The sequence below is a fragment of the Sycon ciliatum genome, chromosome 6 (assembly GCF_964019385.1).
Source record: "Sycon ciliatum chromosome 6, ocSycCili1.1, whole genome shotgun sequence".
Classification (NCBI taxonomy): Eukaryota; Metazoa; Porifera; class Calcarea; order Leucosolenida; family Sycettidae; genus Sycon; species Sycon ciliatum.
This window is the reverse complement of record NC_088648.1, coordinates 20,595,314-20,612,343: the sequence shown is the minus strand read 5'-3', so window position 1 is coordinate 20,612,343 and position 17,030 is coordinate 20,595,314. Positions and strand designations below refer to the sequence as shown.

The following is a 17,030-nucleotide window of genomic DNA, read 5'->3' as shown; positions in this document are numbered from 1 at the left end:
CGCACTGCCATGCCTGGTGACGCGAGTCTCCACTGAAGAGGGGAGTGAGATTTATAACATACACACACACACACACACACAAGCGCGCACACACACCTTTTGACCTTTTGACGCCCATCGCCGGAGGCGATGATAGCAATGCTACGGCAGAAGCCGTAGCAACTTGTGCTGGGATTGCACCATTCAACAGCTTGCAAGGCTGAAGAATTGACCGTCACTATTCAGCCTGGTCTACACCATACAGCTATTTGAAGTGACTTTTTCTGGCCAGTGAATCCCTATTTTTGGTCTTTTCATTTTTTCCCGCACACACATCCCACCACACACTCCGGCATGCACTGGCTGTTGGTAACCACCCAGGAGAATGACAGAAAAGTCAGGAAGAGTCTCAGAAAGAGAAGAAAGACGTGTGTGACCATAATCATCGGGAATCGAACCCGGCGCAACCTATCGATTGGAAATCGATCACACACACGCACACACACGCACACACACACACACACACACACACACACACACACACATAGGTGTACTACTAGTATTGTGTGCTTCTGGCGTGTGGCAAACTTCCGACAGTACTTACCTAGGAATACAGTCGGAAGTTTGCCTGCTGCTGATGTCATGTTTCTGGTATGTTCCTGGATTACAGGGATGGTCTTTACCCTACAGCTGCATTGATGGGAAGTGATTGCAATATTGTGGAAGGGACTGGTATGGAAAAGAAGTTACCAGAGAGGACAGCAGGTGCGGGCTGCTTGCACAGGTGGATTGACAGCGCTTTTGCACCAGCAGCGACGCTAGCTTGCTTCTTCAATCTGTCAGCTCATGCAGTAACAGGATGGCTTTGGAACTAACCCTTACAAAGTGGACGTTTTTTTTATCTCACGATCGGAGGTAATTCGATTGAGATACCACCGTTGTCACTATTGTAGCGCTATCGCAATCTCTGACGAACGCCCATGTCCAGCTGCACTGCGAAAATCCTTACATGGCAATCAGAAGATTGAAGTATTCCGACCTTCTGTAAATGTATACCCCGCAGTTCCATGCATACAGTTCAACTGTAGGCTCTACTGGCACCACGGACAGATCGATTATGATACATGTAGGCCAGAGTCGCTAAACGGAACTCAAGCACAATCTAACGTGCACACTACAGGACGGCAGCGGACCGGACCAGGAGAGAACGAGCGCAATCTCTCTTCATCTACTGAATGACCGTGTTCCCTTTTTAGTTCCGGACCCCGGATTTAAGCTTATGTATAGTCTGGAATATACCGCTAGCATGACATACTTCCTCTTGTATAGTATTAGCTACTATCAACTGTACGTCAGATTCGAATGCTTCACCTAACTTTTTTCCTGCATGTGAAGAAGATTCTTGCAGGTTTTCCGAGTGGACGGTTCGATGGACTTCTCGTGTGCTCTGGATGGCAGTCCTGAGTCAGTCAAGTGAGAATTCAAGTCGGCAGGAAAACCGTGAGCTCCCATGTAGGGAGCAACGCACGATTCCCCTAGCTAGTATCGCCGATGGCGTACGAACCTCTTCTTCACATTGTTGTCCCCAGGGCGGGCTTGCGAATTAGATGGTTTGAAGGCAACAGCGGTGTGAATGGCCCGTGGTCCTCAGCGCTTGTTTAGCACCTCCATGAGCGACACTAACTCACGCTGCTATCTGGTGTTCACTCGGCGAGGTGCTTTTCGCGCTGGAAACGGAGCGTCTCTGTAAGTTTGTATCCCTGGTGAGCACTATATAAGTGGTGCTCTTCAAGCACAATCTTCCCCAGCCTACCCAAGCTCAACTGATAAGGGCCCGGGGTGCATTCCCCGAGACACTGGGTATAGAGGAGGGAGTGGTGCTTTCTTGCAGGTTTGCCGAGTGGACGGTTCGATGGATTTCTCGTGTGCTCTGGATGGCAGTCGTGAGTCAGTCAAGTGTGAATTGAAGTCGGCTGGAAAACCGCGAGCTCCCATGTAGGGAGCAACACACAATTCTCCTAGTATCGCCGAAGTCGCACCAACCTCTTCTTCACATTCCATAATCGGCCGAAATATCGGCCGGGTGACAATAGTCAGGGCCAGGCATTTGTCCCTACTACTTCACATGACTGTACAGCATGCTCCTAGGGCCTAGGCGAGGGCTCAACGGAATCCGATCTTCGGGCGTCTTACTATTTTGCGGAAGAGAATTGGCCCGTCATTTCTCAACTGATGCCGCCTATTATCAATGTAACTGCCTTCACTACTGTATTCATATGTTGACCTACTCCATGTTCAATATTGGCGTGTTCTGCGGATTTTTAGGCATGCTGGGCAATTTTCTTAAAATTAATATCCTGCAATATTATTTTTGTATTAGCGCGACTACTACAGTAGACTCATACGCCCAAGAACGTCCAGGCTGGAAATCTAAGAACGCCCCAGCCTGGATTTAAGAACGAACTCCAAGATTTTTAAGAACGCCACATTTTTCCTTCATGATCTTGTCCGAGTACACGAAAAACAAGTCCGCAACCACAAACTCTTGTCGCCGATGTCGGGTCCTCGCGAAAACATTACCCAGTGCAGCGCTACATACTACACGTGCAGGTAAAGTGTACAACCGGTACATGTACATGATGTAGCGCAAAGTGCATTATGGTACGTACTTCAGTACATGAGCGTCACGGGTCATGTTCACATGTTGGACGCGTTAGAACGCGAAATAAGAACGTAGCCTCGTAGGCTCGTAGCCTGGGGCGCTGAAAAATAAGAACTTTGCTAGCTCTCTGAAACCGCGTTCTTGCAGTCCGTGCGCCAGATTCAAAATATCGCACTCTATCCGTGTTTTTTATTTTCCAGAGTCAGTGGACTTTGAACTTTTTGAGAATTGTTAGTTTCTAGTCATTGCAAGGTGGGCCTTACAAGGCCCTTTTGCGTTCGAGTTCAGACCTGACACGCCGTCCATCGCCGGATAAGGCAAACTTCTATCCTCAGTTTCGAACGTTTTCTCGCTGGGTGCTTCTGTCCAATGCAGCATCACGTCTTCTCCGACTGTCGAAATTTGAATTTTTCTTTACGCAGGACTTTAGTTAAGTGCTATCAAGTATTCCAGGCACGCGTAGTAACACCTACTACAACATCCAGAAGAACACGCCTTAGTCTTTTAGTATGTGGTCTCTCGCCGGTGTCCAAGACCAAATAACACCACACGGACCAATTTTCTAACCTCTGTTTTTCTCGCTATTTACATGTATATGGAGGACAGCTGCAAGCATGTAGCACTCACAATGAACACATCAGGACGGTGTAATAATGCCACTCAGCTACACCCTGGGCGTGTATGCATTCCTGTCTGCGAGTTATGCCAAGCAACTCGTCTGGACACCAGTGCACACATCCGACAAATGCAGAATATTGGAATATTTTGGTAAAATAGTGAACGGCGAAAGACAAAAACCCAAATTGCAGCCACGTACAGACTAATATCCACATACGCTGGCCGTGTAAAGGAGTGTCAATGAGAATCTTCATTGCGTTACTACAGAAGTGTATGAAACGGAATGTAGCGGACGAGCTCAAAAGTGCACGCCGAGCCAATATAGGCGGCATTGCAGCACATGTAAGACAGTTATGGACAAACAGGCACAGATGAAGTGTTCCCACTATGAAACGGTCTCAGCAGTTCCAAGGACTAAGAGTATGGCAATAGCATAGAATGATGTCTTTTGCAAGAAGTGCTACGAGACACAGTAAGAATGGATAATAGTTGACAGCAGTGCAAGCATTCACAACAAAGCTATTACAGCTGATCGCTTGTCACATTCAGATCTGCGATAATCCTCTGGCTGAGCTAACAGCAGTACTGGGAGAACACATGGATGTTTGCACACTAGCACAAAGAAGCGAGTCATTCTCCTTCTGCGGAAAGGCTGCAATACCCAAGGTTCTCTTATTGCTGTTCTCACACAATGCCAAGACGCGTTAATACCCAAGGTCCTCTTCGTGCTGTTTCCACACAATGCCAAGACGCGTTAATACCCAGGGTCCTCTTCGTGCTGTTCTCACACAATGCCAAGACGCGTTGGAGCACGATCCACCTGAGAAGACACACATATCGCACAAGAGAAGGCAGTATTTTAAGTTTTTAACGACAGTAGGAATAATGCATGAAACACAGAAAGTAATTCAATGGAAAGAAGTGCTCCGCTCTTTATATACTACACTTTTCCAATGTTATACAGATAATACACTGAACTCCATGGAAGTGGATTTGGTTGTCCCTATTATTATAATTGCAGTGGGTGCTGCTTCACTTGAACCATATTTTGGTTCCAGTGAAGCAGCACTCACTCCAACAATTTGCAGAAAAATTTCTCAATCGCATCGTTGCGCATCACGTCGCAGAAGTGATATCATGCATCGCTTTAGAATGTTGGCATGGCTGGGCATCACTGCCGGTAGTTCTGCCAAGAAGACGTAACCCGGATAATTAACCCCTGGTGGATCGGTTACACACAGAAACACAGCAGGTTCGAGGCAGTGTCTGCATGCGATACACCATGCACACAAACCTTCATAAGCCTCTTATGAGAAAAAAGCGCGCTTTGAATCTGGAAACCACAGCAGATCGTTGACGCACTGCCCCAGCCGGTACCCCAGTTTGTCGCTACGGAATGTGGGCAGCAAGCCCCTTCACACCCCTCGTGCAAAGTAGCATGCTCTTGGGGCTATGGACTCTTGGTTCAGCCACCAAAATATGAATGCAGTGGAGCTGCGTCAGCGGCGTACATGAAACGAGACAGCATTCGGTTCGTTTCAATCGATAATAGCGACAAAGAATACATTATTACAATGACACCAAGAGAAGCTTTCATGGCAATTAAGGCCAGCATGTCCATCCGCAGCCATGCAGCAGCAGCAACGAGGGTACATCTCAAGAGAATACAACTACAAGTCCATACCCACTAAAATGTCATGCAAATTTTACAATATACAGAGTATAAAGACATACAAATTTCGCACTTTCGGATTCCTCAACAGTACCATCCTAAGCACAGGCACACTAAACGGGAAGAGAACACATTTATTTATGACATCGTATTCCTTTGGATGCTTCTTTCTTCTTGTTGTGCTATTTTCAACAAGGCAACACTTGTGCTCGTAAAAATACTAAAAAAAAACAATTTTTAGATTCCACTTAGTGCCATCGGTTATTCCAGGCAGGAATGCTCAAACCATTATCATCTCACTACACAACAATATGTACTTACTAAGATCCGCCATGAGAGCTTGGTGTCCGCGGCTCTTGGAAAGCGCAGCTCGTCTACTTCTCGATGCCAGTCGGCGAAACCAGCAAATCGGGGAGAGCAGTTTCTTCCATAAATAAAGGCCAAGATGGCGTTTGCGATTCAAATTTTCTACTCGGCGTCAAAGCACACCATTGAACTCATCATCTTCCATTGCTGCAAAGGCAAAGGAGCGAAGACAGGCCGCGAGAAAGGCCAAAACAATTGCCAAATTTCTCCCCCAACTGCCATTGTCGTCATCATCTTCACCAACACAGTTTTGTGCAGACTTTTTCCCGCGGGATCGGACCCAGGAAAATGAAAACGGGCAACTCAGTGGCCTGGCGCACGGACTGCTTGGGCGTAGGTCTACGAGTCTAGTGTACTTGACGCTGCGTAGTGCGCACTACAGTGCTGGCAACTGAAATCCGACCCCCTGGGCGGCGCGCGCGGCTCGCCACTGGGGTCGGATTTCAGTTGCCAGCACTGTAGACTAGTACACAGTCAGTAGTCATGTAGTAGCTAGCTGCACACTGCACTGCCCCTGGGCACATGCATGCCGTGTAGCTGTACTACTACATGTAGCTGCATGCAAGCTGTATCACTATCAGAAACTGACCATGCCTCAGGCATGGCATTCGCGCGCGTGGCAGGAAAGCCTACACTCCCGCTACAGTCCATTCGGAAAAGGTTGATGGCCATAAACGGGTCAAATTTTGAGTTTTCGTCTCATTTTTTTGGCAATCCCCCATGGAATGCTCTTCCAAATGTGTTTTTGAAGTCTATTTCTCCAAAAAGCAAGCCATAACAAGAATAGGATTTCGGCCAGGTTTTGCCCCCAAAGCACTGAATTGGATAAAAACCATGAAAATCCAGGCCGTTCACTCCACTTGCATAACAGTACATCTGCGATTCGAACCCCAGTTGAGGTGCCTTTTTGGACCTCTTTTCAAGTTTCGAATCGCGCGGCACTGCACAGTGTACCACAAAATCGCCAAACAAGTGAGCTCTCCAGAGCCAGCGCTCAACCTTTTCTGAATGGACTGTAAAGCCAAGAAAAGACGCAAGAGAAAAAAGAGAAGGTTGAATCGCTCATTGAAATATTTCTTCATGCACCATAGCCTGGTTGTTCATGTTGCGCAGCGAAGAGGCACATGCATTCTGCTTCACTGTGTGCCAGTCCGGGAGAGATTATTATATGTTGCCTTACCTACGCCACTAGCCGCTAATCAAAAGCTAGCGTGCGTGCCGTCGCCAGGGTTCAGACGAGATAATTCGTAATTTCACTGGTTTCCCCTTAGCAGTTTGCGAGGAAACAACACACGTAGCTCGATGACCAGCCCGTCGCGGCGACACAGGAGGGCCTCGCGGGAGGAGGTCCGGGATGTGGATGTTTATCGTGATCAGCCAAGGGTTGCGTACGGTGGCGGAGGTGGAGGTGGATGTGGCCTCGCTGCCTGCCTAGCGGTCCTGCTGACTGCTGTGTGCGTGGGGCTGGCGGCCTTTGCGCTGGGCAAGGTCTACGTGGATGGCGTGCAGAACGCCCTCAACCTGCAGTGCACCATCAACCTGAGGGACTCCACCGCTGGCGCAGTCGCCGAGTACGGCCAGATGAAATCGAGGCTGAAGAGAGATTTGCAAACGGCCTATGGCTGTTACCTGCACTTGCGAACGCTCTCCTATTTCCTGATGCAGAACGCACCGAAAACTAGGCAGTCCAAATCCACTGTCGGCAAGATCATGAATATGTTCGCAGGAGAGGATGATTCAGCGACAGAAGCCCAGTCTGCCAGCAACTTTGACCCCCAGGTGTTCCAGGATTGTATGCTGGAGATGGAAGTGATCGAGCATTGGCTGCAGGAGGACAGCGGCAGCAGGGCGCAGTTCAAGCCCAAAGATCGCGTGGCCAACGTCCTGCAGAGAGAGAAGAAAGCGAAGATGATGGAGACTGCACAAGGTAAGGAGAAGGGTGTCGACGAGAACTGAAAGCAACTCAGTCCCATCCTTGGTTATGTAGTCGACGGTGCTGACCCGTTCAGCAAGGGCACTACCACACATCACTGTACGCGGAGATTTAGGAACAACCGCCAATAACAATCGTCTCGCCTGTTGACAGATAGGGGCCAGCGGATAATGCTCAGAAAATGTTCGTATAATGCTAACCATAATGCTCCAAAAACTGCCTTATAATGCCGAATATAATGCTTCAGCAAGGGATAATAATGCTCTTGGGGACAAAAAAAGGAAGAAAGTCTGCACATTGTCAAACTTCCAGGAAATTATGCATATCGTCGATCTGCATCTGAAGTTGCCACATTATCTCTCACGTGCTCCACCACTTCTTACCACTATAGAACATGATCGCTTCTCCATTGATTGCTCTCCATTCCAACTTTGATGCAGGGCTGTGGCAGAATAGTCAGTGTATCAAATCTTTCCCCTAATTATCCATGTAGTGAGAGATGAAACCATTATTGCAGGTAGTCATTCATTGTCGGCATGAAGTTAATATTGGCAAATAGTATTCCTGCCTGAAGACAAGCTGTCACTGCGTCCACTCAGTGAATAATATCTTCATCTGAAACACCAGACGTGAGGCTAGCTCCTGAGATCCGATCTCAGAAGGAGAGCCCTCCCATTTGCGGAAATCCTGAAAACACGTGGTCAGAAGATATTTTGCCACTCTACATCCTTTGCTTGTGCTCTCATCTTCTCCTTGAGATGGTGTGTAGACGTATGGCTTGCCACAATACTCTTCCTTTCTGATAGCATTTGACTGTAGGCCTGGCATTACAACCGTCCACAACTAACTGTACGTGCTTCATCAGGAAAAGTAATACAGGCGCTGCTGAGCAATCGACTTGGTACTGAGTCCATGAGAAATTCTAGTTCTTTTCGAGCCTTCTGAGCTGGACTCAGCAAAGGCAGTTCTTTTGGAACGAGCTCTTTCTGTTCTGTGTGTCTGTGTGTGTGTGTGTACATGGATGCAGCTAATGGGGTCGTTTTCGGCACTTGTGCCAGTGGTTGTGAGACTTGCCCACTCACCTCCACCGTTAGGCGCTGCATCTGCTGCTAGGGTTTATCGGGTGTTAGCGGCCGTCGTGAGTTCCCTTCGGGAACGGATACGATAATTTACTCTTTTTTTACTTTCTGTTTATAGCCGCTCCTACATCCTGGTCCAAATTTAGCAATGCATCAGTGGATTCTTCAGTATCGCTAGAGATGCTATCGCCAGAGCCTCTGGCACAACTAGAAAACTCTTCTTCGTCTGTTTGATATTCACTTCGCGTATGTCTCCTCAATAACTCTCCATTATTCTAAAAGCAAAAGAAACCTCGTAAATAATTTCTCCGGATCTGTGTCACTTGAACTGCCTAGCTCGGCCTCGGTTGGGCATGCTTCACAAATGGCTTGTATACATTTACCTGACCACATCGCTACAAGCATAACGTTTTTATGTAGCAATAGTTATGTAGCGTTTAGTGCAAAAGGTATTACGTGTCTACACAATCACAAAGTCATGCGCCGGTACAATGCATAGTGTTCTAATGCCCGGAATGGGCGGAGCGTAGTACACAAGAGGTACACAAAAGGAGCAAAATCCGGCTGTTTCGTTGTTACTCAGAGTTTCAAGGCAAAAACCTATCTCAGACAACATCTCATATCATGATTGTAGCCGATTGTTGCCAAAACCCTGGGATTTCCCCGATATTATCCACTATGAAACTCGGTATGCCGCTCAAACCTCACATAATGCTCGGTTTGTTTCTTTCTAATGCTCCTTAGAACGAGGTCTGTCTCGTTGTCCAGGAAACGACCAATCAGCGACATTCCTGCCAAGGGCCTTTATATAAAAGCCCGCTCAATCGTTATTTTACTACTCTTGATGACGCGTCGAGGGCCTTGGATTAGTTTAAAGCCCGCTGAATATACTCTTGTTGTTGTGTTTATTTTAATTCGCAAACCAAACGGGCAGATCTGCCCAATGAAAAGGTGGCGAATGCAGATAGAAAGCAGTAATACAGTCGTCCCTCTCTAATTCGGCACTTGTTTATCCAGCACCCTTGCAAACCAGCACACTTTCTGGCAAAACGGATTTTTTAAGTTCATTTTCTGCGCTTTAATCCGGCACTTGAATTCCGCCTCCAGCAGCGATTTTCTGCAACAAATCACTCAAACTGTACATAATTCGATTTTATAATCCAGCAGTTGTACATCGCAGACTGTCAGGGACCATTGTAACATACACAACACATGCAACATACACTTGGGAATATCCCATGCCAGTACATAGGATATTCCTAAGTGTATGTTATAGACATGCATTCCACAAAGTACTTGGTTTGACACAGAAAATCCCTACATTTTGACGTACGACATAAACATGTATGATAACATGTGGGCCGGGTTGGAGGGCAGGATTTGATAATCCAGCACCCTTGTTTATCCAGCAGAAAATGCCGTTGCAAAAGGTGCCGGATTAGAGAGGGACGACTGTAAATGAAATTGGGGACGGATGTTATTAGGATAGAGGTGGAGATAAACTAAGCCAGCTGATCATCAAACAGGACGTTTGGTACGCTAGGTACTAAGGGTGTGCGGGATCATGCTGGCGCGGAACTGGCGGAGCGTCGAAATGGCACGTACATCGCTGGGTAAGGTGTTCCACAGCTGGGCGCCGCGGAACGCGAGGCAACCCTTGCCGAACCTGGTGGAAACTGGCGGTTGGCGCAGACCCATGGTGGAGTGCAACCTAGTTGGGCCAGCTGACGAAGAAACTAGGAGGGCTTGCAGATCAGAACTTGCGTGCCCATTCCGAGACCTCCAGACCAGATTAATGAACTTCTGCCTGAATATCTCGGATACTCTGTAGGTGTTCAATTGCAGCAGGAGGGTACGCGCGGAGGTGTGATGCGAGAGTCTGAAAACCGCCCTTGCCGCCCGATTCTGCATGACTTGTAGCCGATCCAATTGGTTGGCAGTAAGAAGCGAGGAAAACGCATTGGATCCGTACATCAGGTCAGACATGATGATCGCTTTAAAGGGGAAGTTAAGGCAAAAATTACAATTTCACCAGTTGTAGTCTTCGGGGTGCTGAGTCGAATGGTCGTGGTCCGAGGAAGCTGAGACGCTCCCTTCCTACTTGAATCCCAATCGAACTCGCGCACTTCCACCGAAACTGGGTGACTGCGCCCTACTAGATGGGGATTTGTATGCAAAATGTCACTAAAAGCGCCATTTCGTTCTTATAAAAGCATGGATGACCGCGATTGGCCCATATGTTGTAGTCTTTTGGACGCTGAGTCGACTGGTTTTGGTCCGAAAAGGCTGCGATGCAGCGTTCCTCCTTTATTCCCAATCGAACATGGTTGAACAAGCGGTCACGTGCTCCTGCGTACGCGAGTCACCTGGTCACCGTGCCTGCAGGGTACAACTTACTAGCCTGTTTGACCTTTTTTGGGTGCAGTCCTGTCACTCGAGTTGAACTCGAGTTGAACCTTGGTGTGAAAGTTGTCGCCTGCTGGCGTGGTGACCAGGTGATTTGGGCACCCAGGAGCACGTGACCGCTTCTTCAACCATGTTCGATTGGGAATAAAGGAGGAACGCTGCATCGCAGCCTTTTCGGACCAAAGCCAGTCGACTCAGCGTCCAAAAGACTACAACATATGGGCCAATCGCGGTCATCCGTGCTTTTATAAGAACGAAATGGCGCTTTTAGTGACATTTTGCATACAAATCCCCATCTAGTAGGGCGCAGTCACCCAGTTTCGGTGGAAGTGCGTGAGTTCGATTGGGATTCAAGTAGGAAGAGAGCGTCTCAGCTTCCTCGGACCACGACCATTCGACTCAGCACCCCGAAGACTACAACTGGTGAAATTTTAATTTTTTCCTTAACTTCCCCTTTAAAGTAGAGTCCGTAGTATGAATCGCCTGTTACAACGGAGGAAGTCCATGCAGAATGGAGATAGCCATGGGATCGCGCGACCGCATTCACCCACAGGCCACAGACCTGCACGTACAGTAGGCTTTGATGGATTATGCTAGCATAATTTTTCGCATAATTCCTACCAAAATCGAATAATGGCATAATTCGAGGCAAATTGAATACGAGTCGCATAAATTGGAATAATCCGCCTGTTCGCATCAAATTCCATACAGCTGTACAGTGTTCTACAAGTACAAGTACAAGTAGATGCACTAGGAAGTCGTAGGTTTACGACTACTTGTACCTTGATAACATATCCAGTCCACTACAATCAGTGACGGTCGTAGCTAGGTCACACGGTGCGTTGACCCCGTTGAACTTTTGCTACAACAGTACAGCGCCCTCTACAAAAAAATTCCCCTGTTATTTTGCACAGAACCATCATACATTAGCAGCATATGTGAGCATAATGCGGCATAATATGATAACTTTTAGCATAAAAATAGCATAATTTTGCAGTTTTTTCAGCAATGCGAAAAGCATAATAATATTGAACGAAAATACTAGCATAATCCGTCAAGGCCTAACGTACAGACTCAGTGCTGCTCAATGAAATCCGGTAACATCACTCAAGTCAAGACAAGTAACAAGTCTGCGCCTTGCATCATTTCGCAGCCCAGTGTTTGCAGGTCGAGGGCTGCGCAACGCCTGGCGCGTACTTGAGTGACGCGACTGGATTGCATTGAGCTACACCGTCATGTACTGTCGTGGACATGGAAATCCGGTCGCTCGTCTTGCGGCCCCAGGGCGCTGGCCATGCAGCTGTGATTGTGAATCGGGGTATACTGGTCAAACGGTGATACAGAGTGCAAACCATTCGAGGTAAAAGAAAAATCCATTAATAAAAAAATAAAAAGAGGAATAAACGGTTATTGTACCATGCCAGACGGGCTGAGACGGTCATTAATTTTAATGTCCACAATAATAGTAGATAAAGTATTAGTCACGCACCTACAAAATACTAGACTGTATGCAGGATACTAGTACTATTAAAATTGCCTAGCATGCCTACAAATCCGCAGAACATGCCAATATTAAATAGGCCAACATACATGTACATGTACAATGTACAATGTATGAATATCGGAGGCGGTTGCATGGACAAAAGGCGACATCGGTCGAGAAAAGATGGGCCTATTCTCTTCCGCAAGTAAGACGCCCTGCAACTACGGAGGCACGAGATTGACCACCTCAGAAAAACAAATGCAATTTTGCAGCGTACCTGCGCCATCACTGCAGGGTTCTGGAGGTGACTACATGTGCATGTATGCTTATCAAGTATTATTAGTTGTAAACCACCAGCTGGACAATGTTCTTCAATGCACGGGAGCACTCCGTGCCACATACATGCCGTTTGTCGAAAATACGAGCGGAGTGAATGACCCCCCTCTCTACATCGACAACACGCGCGCTGAAGATAGGCCCGCCTCTTCTGATGTTCGTTCCGGGAAATCTGTGCAAGGACTTCCTGTCGCGACAGCAAAGACGCCGAGGGGTGAGTAACCCACGCATCAAAGAATGCATCTTGCTGTGGCGACCAAAAGCCCCTTGCACGGATATCCAAGCCGAAGCGAGCCTCTGCAGCACGATTACAAGCGATAGTACGGTAGCCGGTAGATCTACTAGCGGTAGGGCCGTGTTACCATGGTTACAGTTACGGGTAGTTGCAGCCGTGGATAAGCGGTACACACATGCATTTTAAATGATAATAATAAAATAATAATATACACGTACATGTATGCGCTGTATAGCGCACTGCCACTAGTCCACTGAGAGCTAGAGTACATGTACTTCATAATTAGGGGTAGTGCCTTTGCTGTTTGCGTTATGCAGAGCTCACTGACTTGTCAGTTTGAGCACTCTGGCAAGGTACGTTCGGGCCTGATTGGAAATTTTTATTCCCATTGCTATCAGGTTCGGCCTCATTTCCTCTGTGCTGCGCTGACGTGTCCACAAAGGACGAAACAGTTCTGTCCGCAGATTGAGTGCACTTCATAATTATATACAAATAATCTACGTGGAGATTAAAGTTTAATAATAGCTATGAAAAGTATGAATGCCGCAGACATCACCACGCAACATGACAATTTGTTCAAGGTTTGGTTTTGTGTGTTTCCAAAATCGATTTTCACGCTCCGATCATCAGTGGAAATCGGAACTAAAGAGATCAAGGGAAAAACAAAGGTTAAAAATCCAAAGAAGTGTGACACATGACGGGTAATAAAGAGTAAGTGTGACAAATGGGCATGAACAGTGCAGAAACAACTCATGAACACGGGGTGCAAACTCACGAAAATAACCTAAGTGCTAAAACATGTTCTTTTTGCTTACACAAATCGGGCTTATGCGTACGAATACAAACAGCTTCAAGGACCTTCAACTGCTGGACATAACGGGCACGACACAGTACAGAGAAGTGGGAATCATCATAAACACTCAAACACTCGGGGCGAGATAACAAATGCAAGTACACAGCTGACTTCTTACAAATTTCACCCTCATCAGCTCCATCACCTTCCCTGCCACCTGACTCCTCCTCGTCCGTTTTATCACCATCACCACCAGCCGTCTCATCGTCATCCGCCTCGTCGTCATCCGCCGCCTCGTCATCACCCGCCCGTATTTCCACTGATGATCGGAGCGTGAAAATCGATTTTGGAAACACACAAAACCAAACCTTGAACAAATTGTCATGTTGCGTGGTGATGTCTGCGGCATTCATACTTTTCATAGCTATCATAATTATATCTTCTTCCTTTTTATTTTTTTTCAATAAGTGTTTTATTTTCGTTGGCTGAGCGTAGCGAATGAAACGAAAAATGTGTGTTTTTTGCCAGCATTTTCACCATAGTTACGGCACCAGGATTGCGTCAGCTGGTTTTTTGGCAGTGTTCTTAAACTTTTCTCTTCATCGTGGTCATTCTCTGTTCGTTGTGGTTTTCCACCCGCCCTCCCCTTTATTCTCACTTCTGGATAGGTCTTGCAGGCTACGTTCTGTTCATTTATCTTATGGGGTTATTCTAACCGGTTTTTCCTCAGCGTTGTGCCTCCGCCGGGGTCCTGAGGTTTTTTCCGCCAGCTTCGGGCTGGTTTATTATCCGGCGGCCCCATGCACCACAGTGGTTGACTTTTTGCATCATGTTGGTCTCGTACACAAGTGTACATGTATATGCGTGAGGTGGCATGCCCTTCTTCTTGCTCATGTATACACTACGCTAGCCCTTAGCGGATTATGCCGGCATAATATTTGGCATAATCTTGGGATTTCGTCAAAAAAATATGCAAAGAGTTGGTGGACAAGCCGTTGATTATTCACTCTCATTGTAATATCAAAAAGTATTCTTTCTAGACCAAAGAGTGGTATATTTGATAACATTTAATAACGATAGAAATTTTTACGATACTTCTCCAGACGTTTCGCTGTTCTGAACAACATCGTCAGTGGATAAAGAATGGAGGGCTTTGGGTGGTGGCATGGGTTAATAGGGAGTGATGGTGGTGAGATGAGGTGAGGTGAGAAGGTGAAGGTGGGAAATACATGTATCTAAGTTAATGGTGAAGGTTAGGTGCGGGTCGATACAGGTGGGAAGGGGTACACCCTTCGGGTAGAAGTGTAGGTTGGTAGAAGGTGTTGGTGTGCGTAGAAGGTGGAGTGGCGTAATGGAAGTGTCGGGTTGATAAATGTGGGAGAGAGTCTAGGTAGGGTGTGGATCAGCAATAGGTGTTGGTGTATGTGGTGGGTAGAATTGGCAAGAGGTGTGTGTGTGTGTGTGTGTGTGTGTGTGTGCGTGCGTGCGAAAAAGAGTAAGGTAGTGAGTATTGGTATGCGTGGAAGGAAGATGTGACAGAAGGTGTGCGCTATAGGCAAGGGGTGCAGGAATATTTTGAGGTGGTGGGTGGGACTAAAACAGGAGGTTGTGATTCATCTAGTGATATATATAATATCAGCAATAGCAGCAGTATATACAAAGAGGTGTGTGTGTGTGTGTATGCGTGTGCATTTGCAAGCTTTTTGGTAGTGTAGTGTGTTGGGGGGGGGGGGAGAGAGCACCGGGTGCGGGTGTTCTTCTTCTATTGCGATCATTTTTGGATGGGTTGGCAGATAGTGGATGGTGGTAGGCAAGTTATGCCAAGAATCCAGTTCCCATATCTTCTTTTCTTCTGTTGATAGTTGGTTTCTTGTCGCGAATGGCATATGCCTCACGGATCCGGAGCCTCAGCTCATCCCTCTCCGTGAGCTGAGCAATCTCGTACATAATCTCTGGGGTGGCGTTCGGGTGTTCCCTAGCGTAGTGCACACCGAATGCAGACTTCTTGTCATGAGATTTTGCAGCATTTGTGTGCTCTTGGGCCCGGGTGTGCACTTGCCTCCCAGTCAAGCCGACGTATCTCTCGTGACAAAGGTGGCATGTAGCTTCGTACACGGCAAATCTGCAGGTGCATTTCTTCCTGAACATAGGGCATTCGCGCATTCTGCATTTTTCCGGTTCTCCTTTTTTCTTCGTGAGTTCTTGGATGGTTGGGGGTCGAGGGTTAACGAGGCGTGCCGTTATGCCGTTTTTCTTAAGTGCCTGTCGTACTTGGCCGTTAACCTTGTCGGAGATGTACGGTATTCTAAATACCAGTTGTTTCCCTTTTGTTTGTTTACTTGTGTTTCTTCTTCGGGCTCGCGCTTTGATGATGTGTTCTGCAGAGTAGCCGTTCCCTGCAAGTTTATCTGAGATGAGGCGTCTGGCTTCCTCCGCAAACTCAGGCGTGCTGTTGTCTTGTGCTCGTTTGTATTCATTGTTAATGACCGCCATCTTAACCGCCACAGGCACTTAAGAAAAACGGCATAACGGCACGCCTCGTTAACCCTCGACCCCCAACCATCCAAGAACTCACGAAGAAAAAAGGAGAACCGGAAAAATGCAGAATGCGCGAATGCCCTATGTTCAGGAAGAAATGCACCTGCAGATTTGCCGTGTACGAAGCTACATGCCACCTTTGTCACGAGAGATACGTCGGCTCGACTGGGAGGTAAGTGCACACCCGGGCCCAAGAGCACACAAATGCTGCAAAATCTCATGACAAGAAGTCTGCATTCGGTGTGCACTACGCTAGGGAACACCCGAACGCCACCCCAGAGATTATGTACGAGATTGCTCAGCTCACGGAGAGGGATGAGCTGAGGCTCCGGATCCGTGAGGCATATGCCATTCGCGACAAGAAACCAACTATCAACAGAAGAAAAGAAGATATGGGAACTGGATTCTTGGCATAACTTGCCTACCACCATCCACTATCTGCCAACCCATCCAAAAATGATCGCAATAGAAGAAGAACACCCGCACCCGGTGCTCTCTCCCCCCCCCCCCCCCCCCCCCCCCCCCCCCCCCCAACACACTACACTACCAAAAAGCTTGCAAATGCACACGCATACACACACACACACCTCTTTGTATATACTGCTGCTATTGCTGATATTATATATATCACTAGATGAATCACAACCTCCTGTTTTAGTCCCACCCACCACCTCAAAATATTCCTGCACCCCTTGCCTATAGCGCACACCTTCTGTCACATCTTCCTTCCACGCATACCAATACTCACTACCTTACTCTTTTTCGCACGCACGCACACACACACACACACACACACACACACACCTCTTGCCAATTCTACCCACCACATACACCAACACCTATTGCTGATCCACACCCTACCTAGACTCTCTCCCACATTTATCAACCCGACACTTCCATTACGCCACTCCACCTTCTACGCACACCAAC

General features: G+C 47.4%; 1 long non-coding RNA gene across 1 annotated transcript; it reads right to left on the bottom strand.

The window, feature by feature from the left end:
* Nucleotides 1-3,387: 3,387 nt before the first annotated feature.
* LOC135818893 (uncharacterized) lies at nt 3,388-5,586 on the bottom strand. The gene is made up of 2 exons (XR_010553805.1): nt 5,253-5,586; nt 3,388-4,079 (listed from the first exon to the last, which is right to left on the bottom strand). It is a non-coding gene; the product is annotated as an uncharacterized LOC135818893 (long non-coding RNA).
* Between the last annotated feature and the right edge of the window lie 11,444 nt (nt 5,587-17,030).